The following is a 12007-nucleotide window of genomic DNA, read 5'->3' on the forward strand; positions in this document are numbered from 1 at the left end:
ATCCAGCTGTTCATTTTTCTACTCAGTCTTCAGTATTTACGTTTCTCCCCCTTTTGTTCAAATCTGCTTCTCTGTATCTAGCAAGATGTCAAATTCTAGCAATTGATCAATTTCTAGCAATTTCTCAATCTGCAGATATTTCTTATTCCCCATTTTTATACAATTCTCCATTTCCATGATATTCCCTGTTTCTTTGGCTCGTTCACTGGCTGTATAAGTTTCTCCATTTCTAGAAATCTCTCCATCTCTAAGAGTTTCCACTGCGTATTAACATCTCTATTTCTAACAATCTATAAATTTCAAGATATTCATTGTTAAATTCACCATTCTGCGTCTCCATTTCTCTCCTTTTTATCAAATCTGGTTCTCTGTACTCAACTTCTTGCAAGTAAGTAAATTCCAGACATTTGCAGGTTCTCTGCATTCACCACAACTTCAATTTCTCGATACCCTTCTCTATCTGCAAAACTGGCTCTGTGTATCTAGCAAAATATCAATTTCTAGCAATTGAGTATATTCTTGCATTTTCATTATCTGCAGATATTTCGCTTTCCCCATATTTGTAAAATCTCCCATTTCCATGAAATTCATTGTTTTTAGCTTCTATTCCTTCTCTGGTTGTACAAATTTCTCCAGTTCAATCAAATTCTACCTCTCCACTCATTTCTGCTGTCCATCTACTGTAATGTCTCTATTTCTAACATTCCCCGCAGTTCCTACTTTTCTTCATTCATCCGAACCGTCAATTCCTAAATTTCTCTCTTTATCAGCAAATCTCGGTCTCTGTATCTATCAAATCCTCAATTTCCAGCAATTAATTAGATTCAGCACAAATCCAGCTTCTCTGTGTTCACCGCAACTTCAATTTCTCCATATCCTTCAATTTCTGCAAAGCTGGCTCTCTGTATATAGCAAGTTCTCAATTTCTTGCACATAATCAAATTTTACCATTTTCTCTATCTGCAGATATTTATCATTCCCCATATTTACAAAATCTCCCAATTCCTTTATATTCACTGTTTGTATCTTCTGCTCGTTCGCTGGCTGTATAAGTTTCTCCATTTCTAGAAATCGCACAATCTCAAAGAGTTTCCACTGCGTGTAACCATTCTCTATGTCTAACAATCTACAAATTTCCTGATATTCTTTGTTAAATTCAACAGTGTGCTTCTCCATTTCTCTCCTTTTTATCAAATCTGGTTCTCTGTATCCACCAAGTTCTCAATTTCTTGCAAGCAAGCAAATTCCACACATTTGCAGCTTCTCTGCATTCACCGCAACTTCAATTTCTCAATATCCTTCAATTTCAGTGAAACAGACTCTCTGTATCTATTAAAATAACAATTTCTGGCAATTGAGCAATTTCTGCCATTTTCACCATCTGCAGATATTTCGCATTCCCCATAGATGCAAAATCTCCCATTTCCATGAAATTAGCTGTTTGCAGCTTCTGCTCCGCCTCTGAATTCGCATGTTTCTGCATTTCTATCAATTTCTCTTTCTCACCTAATTTCTGCTGGCTGTCTACATTAATGTATGTATTTTGAAAACAATGTCCAAATTTCCAGGTAGTCCTCATTCACCTACACATTCGATTTCTCAATGTCCCTCCTTATCAGATAATCTAGTTCTCTCTATAAATCAAATTCTCAATATCCAGCAATTTGATAGATTCAGCACATTGGCAGGTTCTGCGCATTCAGCGCAACTTCAATTTCTCCATATCCTTCAAGTTCTGCAAAACTGGCTTTCTGTATCTTGCAAAATATCAATTTCTAACAAGTGCTCAACTTTTGTCATATTCTCTCTCTGCAGATATTTTTCATTCCCCATATTTACAAAATCTCCCAATTCGGTGATATTCACTGTATGTATCTTCTGCTTGTTAGCTGGCTGTATAAATTTCCACATTTCTAGAAATCTCTCCATCTCTACAAATTTCTACTGCCTATATACAATAATATCTCTATTTCTAACAATCTACAAATTTCGAGCTTTTCATTGCTCAACTCAACCTTCAGTTTCAACATTTCTTTCCTTTTCATCAAATCTGGTTCTCTGTATCTAGCAAGTTCTCAATTCCTTATAAGTAATCAAATTCCGCATATTTGCAGGTTCTCTGCATTCACCGCAAATTCAATTTTTCGATTTCCTTCAATTTCTGCAAAGCGGACTCTTTGTATCTAGCAAGATGTCAATTTCGAGCAATTGCTCAAATTCTAGAATGTTCTCCATCTGCAGATATTTCTCATTTCCCATAATTATACAATTGCCCAATTCCATGATCTTCACTCTTTGTGCTCTGCTCGTTCACTGGCTGTATAGTTTTCTCCATTTCTTGAAATCTCTCCATCTCTATGAATTTCTATTGACTATATACATTAATCGCTCTATTTCTAACAATCTGCAAATATCCAGCTCTTCCTTTTTCTGCTCAGTCTTCAGTTTCTACATTTCTCCCTTTTTTGATCAAATCTGGTTCTCTGTATTTAGCAAGATGTCAATTTCTAGCAATTTCTCTATCTGCAGATAGTTCTTATTCCCCATTTTTACACAATTCCCCATTTCCATGATATTCCGTTTCTCTTCAGCTCGTTCACTGGCTGTATAAGTTTCTCCATTTCTAGAAATCTCTCCATCTCTAAGAGTTTCCACGGCGTATAACCATTAACTATTTCTAACAATCTACAAATTTCCAGATATGTATTGTTAAAATCATCATTCTGCTTCTCCATTTCTCTCCTTTTTATCAAATCTGGTTCTCTGTATTGAGCAAGTAATCAATTTCTTGCAAGTATGTAAATTCCAGACATTTGCAGGTTCTCTGCATTCACCACAACTTCAATTTCTCGATACCATTCTCTATCTGCAAAACTGGCTCCGTGTATCTAGCAAAATATCAATTTCAAGCAATTGAGTAAATTCTAGCATCTTCTTTATCTGCAGATATTTCGCTTTTCCCATATTTGTAAAATCTCCCATTTCCATTAAATTCATTGTTTTTACCTTCTGCTCCTTCTCTGGTTTCACAAATTTCTCCAGTTCAATCAAATTCTACCTCTCCACTCATTTCTGCTGTCCATCTAGTGTAATGTCTCTATTTCTAATATTCCCCGCAGTTCCAGCTTTTCTTCATTCATCCGAACCGTCAATTCCTAAATTTCTCTCTCGATCAGCAAATCTCGGTCTCTGTATCTATCAAAGCCTCAATTTCCAGCAATTAATTGGATTCAGCACAAATCCAGTTTCTCCGTTGTCGCGGAAATCGGAGTGAACACTCAGACCCAGGAGGTTTGTCTCGGAAGCCTTTATTAATCGTGATATCACAGAGAGCCCAGTAGCATACCAGGTAGCTAGCTGACACTCTGAGGAAACATCAGAGCACACACGTATTTATAGTAGAAGGTGTACATATCAAAGAGCTTGAAGGTGATAAGGCTGTCTAACTTTCAATGATCAATTACATTGAGAATCATTGTCACACAATTAGTCTATTCTAAGTTTATGACTATACAGGATATTGGGGGAAGCTCACGTAGCAATAAAAGTGAGACAGAGAATAGATGACCATTGCTTGATCCTGGGGGCAGACATCCCGTCTCAAGGACTCCAGGAAGCCAGCCCATGACACTCCCCTTTCTCCCCTCCTGCTCAATTAGCTGGCAGCTGCAGGTGTACCTGCTAGAACAAAAGAGGGAACTGTGCTGTAGTATTCCACCATTGTGCTAACGAGAGAGGGAACTAGTATTCCACCATGGTGCTAACTGTTTAACCCTTAGTTGACCTGTAGATGTATTTTATTCTTCCACAATCCCTCCTTATTAATCTTTCAGATTAATACCAATGAGGAATAGTATCTTCATCATCATAAGGGGGCTCATAACCATAAGGGAAAGGCCGATCCCTGGCAGGGTAAACCTTTTCTCTCCACCAGTGGGTTTCACTGGGGCCAGTGCGCATCAATTGAGGGACAACTGGAGCTCCTCCTAATCCAGTAGAGACACTGTTAATAACCTGGGAACAGCAAATCCGCAAAGCAATACATGCACAACACCCTATAACACATGCTACGTACGACCAACCCAATTAAAACGTATAGCAACCAACTTCCCCAACCAGAGAACCAACCTAGTATTACAGACCACCAAGAATCTTTTTTATAAAAATTACTCAAAACTTCCGTTTCAATACATAATACAAGTTAGATCACTTGGTAACAGCTGCTATATTGTTGCCAGACAATGTCTTTTACAGTGAGTGGCGTGGACCCAGTCTTCCTTCCCTTTAATCTTCAGGGCCGTTCGAGTTGTTAGCAGCAAAAGGTAGGGTCTTTTCCACCCTCTCATGCAATTCAGCTGCTGTTTTGCATAGAGGAAAATGAGTACAAATCCAACATTTAGTCTGATTAACTTGCGAGGCATTCGTTGGAACTGCAGAATTGGTATTCCATGCCCCCGCAAGTACCACGCAGGACTGGATCCAAATCAGAGTCAGCATTCCGACGGCTCAGTTAATGTTCTTGCACAAGCACTTCCGTCCGAAGTCAGCGTCCACTTGACGTGCGATGTGTGGATCCACAAGGGCGTCCTTCAACCTTTACGGCCATATGGGTGGTGAGCAGGACTTGGAAAGGCCCGTCCCATCGAGGATCCAAACAGTTCTTTCTCCTGGAGGTCTTTACTAGCATTAGGTCCCCAGGCTGGTATTGATGGCAATCTTCAATGGTGGGCTTTTTCTGAGCTTCTACTACCTGTATATACAAGCTTTTGAGACAGTTAGGATGAGAGCGCATAGTCATGAGTACCAAGGGTAGAGCTTCAGGCCCTTTCAAACTGGTTTCTTCACATAATTTAGCTAGTTTGTTTTTCAGAATACCATTTTGTCTTTCCACCGCCCCAGTAGACTGGGGGTGATATGGGCAGGAAAGGTGATGGTTGGATTGTAAGGCCTTCAACAGTTCCTTTATCACTTTAGCAGTAAAATGAACAACAATTTTACAACAACAACAGCATCATTTCGTCGGGTGGTATACGCCTCCACCCATCGCGAGACCTAACATACTAGAACTAAAACATAATTATATTCCATACATTTAGGCATTTGTATAAAGTCCATTTATAGGTGTACAAATGGGCCCCATGGCTGGAGTCCCATACCAGCAGTCACTGTGGGTGTCTTGCCTGGGTTATGTCATTGATATACGTATGACAGGTATTACTAATACAGTGCGTATTAGCATATTACTATTCACTATACATTCAACATTCATTCTACATACACGTGTTAAACCCCTGAGCTGGCAACCGGTCAAGTCATGATTCCTGTGTCGTGAGAGATTCAATAAATGCTCATTAGTTACCCATAAAGGGACTACCCCTTCTTTAGTCTGTCTTAAATTTTCTCAGGCTTGTTCCAGTGCCCAAGATCCATAGGTGTTGCATACAGCATTTCTGCTCACTTCGTCTGAAATATTTTTCCCTATTTCAATTAATTTATCGATAGTCCCCGCATGACTTCCGAGCACGATAGCCAGACTTTGGATTAACCAATGATGTCCCTAATTTGAATATCATAGTGGCATCATTTATCAGGCTGCGCTTAACACGGTTCCCTCCCAAGCCTGATTGCACCTCACCATTGAACTGAACTGCTTCAGTCATCAACTGGCGCGTCAGAGCCGTGTAGAGTGCTTGGGTATGGGTTGAGCACCACTGGGGCAGGATGACACCAGATACATTCAAGATTACGGGTACCAGCTCACGGTGTACATTATCATACAAAAACTTCTGATTAACCAGTACCAAACCATTCGTCGGTCCTGGCTGCATAGTCGGACAAGATGGATCAGTTGGTGTGGTTTGAGGGGCTTCAATTATCTCTACTCAGACTGTGAAAGTAGAGGTGGGAGGTGGCTGGGTAGAGGCGGACCTCCCATGCTCGATCTGAAGCAAACCCTTACTACAATTTGAAAGCTGTTCTCCTACTGTTACATTTATCATTCCCCGTTGCGTGTCGCATTCGGCACTGTCCATGCTGTACCAAAGTTCCTCCTGCGGTGCGTGATGAGCAGTGATGATCCCCGACCTTGTTGCCAGTACTGATACGCCCACGACCAGGATCGTAGATCTGTGGAGAAATTAACATCAGCTCCCGTTCTCTGGGTTACCGCTTGGTCATGTATCTTTAACTGCGTGTAATGCCTCCATTTACTTCCCGTTCTCATATCTACAAGTGCGCATGTATCACCTGTCATAATTACCTCGTATGGTCCATTGTTGCTCTTTGGATTTGCCTGTTTCCATATCCTTAATCATCTGTCAGTCTCTAACTTCCTCTCTCAACTTATGTAATTGCCTACTTAATTCCCTTTCATTGTCCTGTATTTTTCCTTTCTGTGGCCCTACACCTCCTACTATAATACCTTCAGGTAATTGCATGGCCCTTACCTGTTATAATTTCAAATGGGGTGAACCTGTTGGTCCTGCTTGGGGTAGCCCACGGCGCATTAGAATATTGGGCTGTTCCCTGTCTCTTGATTGATGTTTTTTTTTAAAGTTCAGTTCATCCTTTCCACCATCCCTGGACTCTGGGGGTGGTAAGGAAAATGGAATTTCTGTTTAATTTCCATAAGATAACACACTTCTTTAATGACTCTTCCTGTGAAATGAGTTCCCTGATCTGAATCCATTTGGGTAGGCACCCCCACTCCTTCCAGTTTACTCTCTCCTGCTGCTGTCTCATGTCAGACCTCAATTCCTTAAACAACTCTACAATGCACCTTCTTATCCTATCTTTCAATGGCTCAGTATTTTCACTTCCAGTGATGGTTCTCTCTGGGAACTGCTTAACTCTGCCTGTCATCAAGGTGTTAATCTTATGGTTTTACTTTTTGTAGCTCACAGGCACATTAATATAATCAGTAATACATCTATTTAGCCTTTTTCCAACTTTCCCTTTACCTGTATCCATCTTGTGGTAAATTGTTGTTAAGTATTATTTCTCCTTACATTTCAATTCCTGAACTACAGATTCCTCATAGTTTTATCTCTAAGTTTTCTTTCCTGACCATGATCATCCTAAGGTTCTCTCGAGTTCAGTTTCTCTATTGTCTTGGATTGTTTAAAATGTTTGCTTACTCTTTAGGCCATATTAACTATTCCATTTCAATGGGGATCTCTGTCTCGAGATCTTTGCTTATCTCCCCCTGTGCAGTTCCAATGCCTCAGTTGATGGCCAGATTATCAAATTAATTTCCCTTAAAACAGTTTGTACATTATGTCCTCTTTCCCTGACTCATTCTCCCACTTTCCTCATACCAGTTTACACTTGCAACGGCTACCATCTTATCTTGTTCAGGTTGTCTGGAGAGACTTTACAATCCAATAAAGTATTTTCATAACAGTTTTAAAACAGAAATCGGGTATTGACATGTTTTGCTTCCTTTTCTTCTTCTCAAAGATTTTATTGTCTTAAAAGGAACCCAATAAATTGTGTCTGACCCTTTTCTTTTAGAATTATCCCAGATTCATTAACTCAGCCAAAAATTTGATTTCTGCCAAACTTTGCCAAGGTCTTGAGCTTAGCTTCATATTTTGGGAACAGACTTATAAACACAAAAGCTTGCAGCATTTGAATTAGTGCCAATTGTTGTCAGACCTTTTAAAATGAAAATTCCCTTTTGAGAACTTTATCAAGAACCAAACCTCGAATTTTTAAACTTTGAAAAAACTGTAATTTACACTATCAAAATTAAAACAACCTCTTGTTCATGTGTAATGATTTGTATCCAAGTTATAATTTCCGTATGTTTATTGACACGTTATTTATCTTAAATAGCATCCTAGTGATTCAAAAGTAACCTGTTAAATTACACTGCACTTTACATCTCAAGATTGTCCCCAATTCAAATTTCAGTGCTTTTGGGAAGCAGATTTCCTTAAATATTTAATTCATCTCTTCATAAGAAACCCCTTTTTATCCAATGGAACCACCTAGACCTTGTGTTTATGTCTTTTCGTTTTCCTAGAATCTTTCTGAATTTCAAGTAATTTCTTTTTCTCAGAATTTTAGAATACTAACTCGTATGTATTAATCCCAATCAGCTTGGAAGCTGATGATAAGGGTTATTCCCTACTAGTCTGCAAGGGGGGGTGGTACAAAGGTTGGTTCATCTCAAACAAAGGCAAGACCTGTTTTATCTTTACACTACCTTCAAATTACGATTTTTGCCAGAAATCTCAACTCAAACCTTATGCTCAAAACTTTGGAGTATTTGAATAAACGTTTCCTTTAATCTAATATGGGGCTTTCGACTCAAGTGCTCAACTACACACACACAAGACAATGCAGGGAAGAAAACACATTAAAGCTCACATACAAATGCTTCATTGCACACAAACAAACACATAGATAAAGGTATGTATCGATACTCCTATAATATTGAACTTAACTCTAAACGAAGCTTCGAGTAGCAGTGGGGGGAATAAAGGGATCTTTAAGGCTCCACCTATAGGGACCTTCAAACTGATGAAAGCTCACATTTTCTCTGCTGCTGCTTGCAAATTGCTCATTAACCCCCTAGGGGTACCCTCTCTCTCTCTCTCTCTCTCTCTTCAGCACAAACAGCCCTTGTAACTTAGGTCAATTCATTCTTTTTTTTAAGTTACAGAAAATTCAGTAGTGGACTATCTACCTCCCTTAAAACATATTATAAGCGCTCAAATCTGTCCCGATTAAAAGTTCCAGCTGGTGGGAAGCTCTCTCCTTTACTTTGAGTCCATTAAACCCAATCAGAAACATATTGGACATTTTCAGGAACGTAATGGACACAAAAGAAAAACACAGAAATTACTTACTTTTCACCTCCAGGGGACTCGAACCCTTGGGTACACTACTACTACTTTTTTTTTTCGTTTTCTTACCCATCTTCAAAGTTCCTGATTTAAGCTCCGGTTTCGCCGGTTTCGGTTTGTTCTTAGTACTTTGAGAAGCGGGGGGAGTGGCAGAGCCCGCTCTGCTGTTGCGATCTCCCATTTTTCTGAAAAGAAAACACAATTAACAGCGCGGCGCATTTCCTACCCTATGCACTCACCGGTGTTTAAGAATTCCTCAACAATTCCTCCAAATCCTTGGGTCTATCAAATCTTTTCGGTCGGTAGCTACCCTTTTTGCAAGCAGTCCCCCTTTCAGCTAGGATGCTTGTTCGTCCCCCTTTCACCTCTCCAACTTAAGGGGTAGCTGGGACACTATTTAACTGCAATCCCCTTTTCAGCTAGGATGCAGTTCGCACTCTCCCTAACTTGGGAGAGGTATTCCTCCCTTTTTTCCGCGAGGGTTCTTTTTTAGAGATCCGACGGCCCAGGATTTCAATCACCTCTCTAACTTAAGAGGTTACTGGACTTCAGTTGGATCCCACCTTCGTCGCCAATTTGTCGCGGAAATCGGAGCGAACACTCAGACCCAGGAGGTTTGTCTCGGAAGCCTTTATTAATCGTGATATCACGGAGACCGACTCTGGTGGGACTCGAACCCACAACTTTTGAATCTCTTATACAACAGCAGCTAGAAGTCCAACACGCTATCCGTTGCGCCACAGAGCCCAGCACTTTAAAAATCGACTCTAGTGGGATGAGCCCAGTAGCATACAAGGTAGCTAGCTGACACTCTGAGGAAGCATCAGAGCACACACGTATTTATAGTAGAAGGTGTACATATCAAAGAGCTTGAAGGTGATAAGGCTGTCTAACTTTCAATGATCAATTACATTGAGAATCATTGTCACACAATTAGTCTATTCTAAGTTTATGACTATACAGGATATTGGGGGAAGCTCACGTAGTAATAAAAGTGAGACAGAGAATAGATGACCATTGCTTGATCCTGGGGGCAGACATCCCGTCTCAAGGACTCCAGGAAGCCTGCCCATGACACACCCGTTTCTCCCCTCCTGCTCAATTAGCTGGCAGCTGCAGGTGTGCCTGCTAGAATAAAAGAGGGAACTGTGCTGTAGTATTCCACCATTGTGCTAACGAGAGAGGGAACTAGTATTCCACCATGGTGCTAACTGTTTAACCCTTAGTTGACCTGTAGATGTATTTTATTCTTCCACATCCATGTTCACCGCAACTTCAATTTCTCCATATCCTTCAATTTCTGCAAAGCTGGCTCTCTGTATATAGCAAGTTCGCAATTTCTTGCAAGTAATCAACTTTTATCATTTTCTATATCTGCAGATATTCCCCATATTTACAAAATCTCCCAATTCCTTTACATTCACTGTTTGTATCTTCTGCTCGTTCGCTGGCTGTATAAGTTTCTCCATTTCTAGAAATCGCACAATCTCAAAGAGTTTCCACTGCGTGTAACCATTCTCTATGTCTAACAATCTACAAATTTCCAGATATTCATTGTTAAATTCAGCAATCTGCTTCTCCATTTCTCTCCTTTTTTATCAAATCTGGTACTCTGTATCTAGCAAGTTCTCAATTTCTTGCAAGCAAGCAAATTCCACACATTTGCAGCTTCTCTGCATTCACCGCAACTTCAATTTCTCGATATCCTTCAATTTCAGTGAATCAGACTCTCTGTTCTATCAAAATAACAATTTCTGGCAATTGAGCAATTTCTGCCATTTTCACCATCTGCAGATATTTCGCATTCCCCATAGATGCAAAATCTCCCATTTCCATGAAATTAGCTGTTTGCAGCTTCTGCTCCACCTCTGAATTCGCATGTTTCTCCATTTCTATCAATTTCTCTTTCTCACCTAATTTCTGCTGGCTGTCTACATTAATGTATGTATTTTGATAACAATGTCCAAATTTCCAGGAAGTCCTCATTCACCCACACATTCGATTTCACAATGTCCCTCTTTATCAGATAATCTAGTTCTCTCTATAAATCAAATTCTCAATATCCAGCAATTTGATAGATTCAGTACATTGGCAGGTTCTGCGCACTTAGCAAAACTTCAATTTCTCCATATCCTTCAAATCTGGTTCTGTGTATTGAGCAAGTACTCAATTTCTTGCAAGTATGTAAATTCCACACATTTGCAGGTTCTCTGCATTCACCACAACTTCAATTTCTCGATACCCTTCTCTATCTGCAAAACTGGCTCTGTGTATCTAGCAAAATATCAATTTCTAGCAATTGAGTAAATTCTAGCATTTTCTTTATCTGCAGACATTTCTCGTTCCCCATATATGCAAAATCTCCCATTTCCATGAAATTCTCAGTTTGTAGCTTCTGCTCCTTCTCTAAATGCACACGTTTCTCCATTTCTATCAGTTGCTCTATCTCACCTAGTTTCCACTGTTAGATACATTAGTGTCTCTATTTCTAACAATCGCAGCATTTCCAACTATTCCTCATTCATCTGAACCTTAAATTTTGCAATTTCTCTGTTTATCAGCAAATCTAGTTCTCTGTATTTTTCAAATTCTCAATTTTGAGCAATATTTCAGATTCAGCACATTTCCAGCTTCTCTGCATTCAAACACAACTTGAACTTCTCCATATCTCTCCATATCCTTCAATTGCTGCAAACATGGCTCTCTGTATCTAGCAAAATGTCAATTTCTAGCAAGTGATCAACTTCTAGTATTTTCTCTATCTGCAGATATTTCTCATTTCGCATATTTATAAAATTTCCCAATTCCACAAAATTCACTGTTTGTAACTTCTGCTCCATCACTTAAGTTTCTCCATCGATACCAATTTCTTTGTCTCTACTAATTTCCACTGTCTATATACATTAATATCTCTATTTCTAACAATCTCCGTATTTCCAGCTGCTCATCGTTTACCTTAATCTTCAATTACTCCATTTCTCTCCTTTAAGCAAATCTGATTCTCTGTATCCAGCAAGTACTCAGCTTGTAGCAATTAATCAAATTCTGCACATTTCCAGCTTCTCTACATTCACCACACCTTCAGTTTCTCCATATCCTTCAACTTAAGCAAACCTGGCTCTCTGTATCTATCAAACTGTCAGTTTCTAGCAATT

The 12007-nt window shown here is 39.5% G+C and overlaps 1 non-coding gene across 1 annotated transcript; it reads right to left on the reverse strand.

The window, feature by feature from the left end:
* Positions 1–9508: 9508 nt before the first annotated feature.
* On the reverse strand, positions 9509–9599 carry trnar-ucu (transfer RNA arginine (anticodon UCU)). Its single transcript is given in 2 exon segments — positions 9509–9544; positions 9563–9599. It is a non-coding gene; the product is annotated as a tRNA-Arg (tRNA).
* Between the last annotated feature and the right edge of the window lie 2408 nt (positions 9600–12007).

This window comes from Cetorhinus maximus, chromosome 5 (genome assembly GCF_964194155.1).
Source record: "Cetorhinus maximus chromosome 5, sCetMax3.hap1.1, whole genome shotgun sequence".
NCBI classification, from domain to species: domain Eukaryota; kingdom Metazoa; phylum Chordata; class Chondrichthyes; order Lamniformes; family Cetorhinidae; genus Cetorhinus; species Cetorhinus maximus.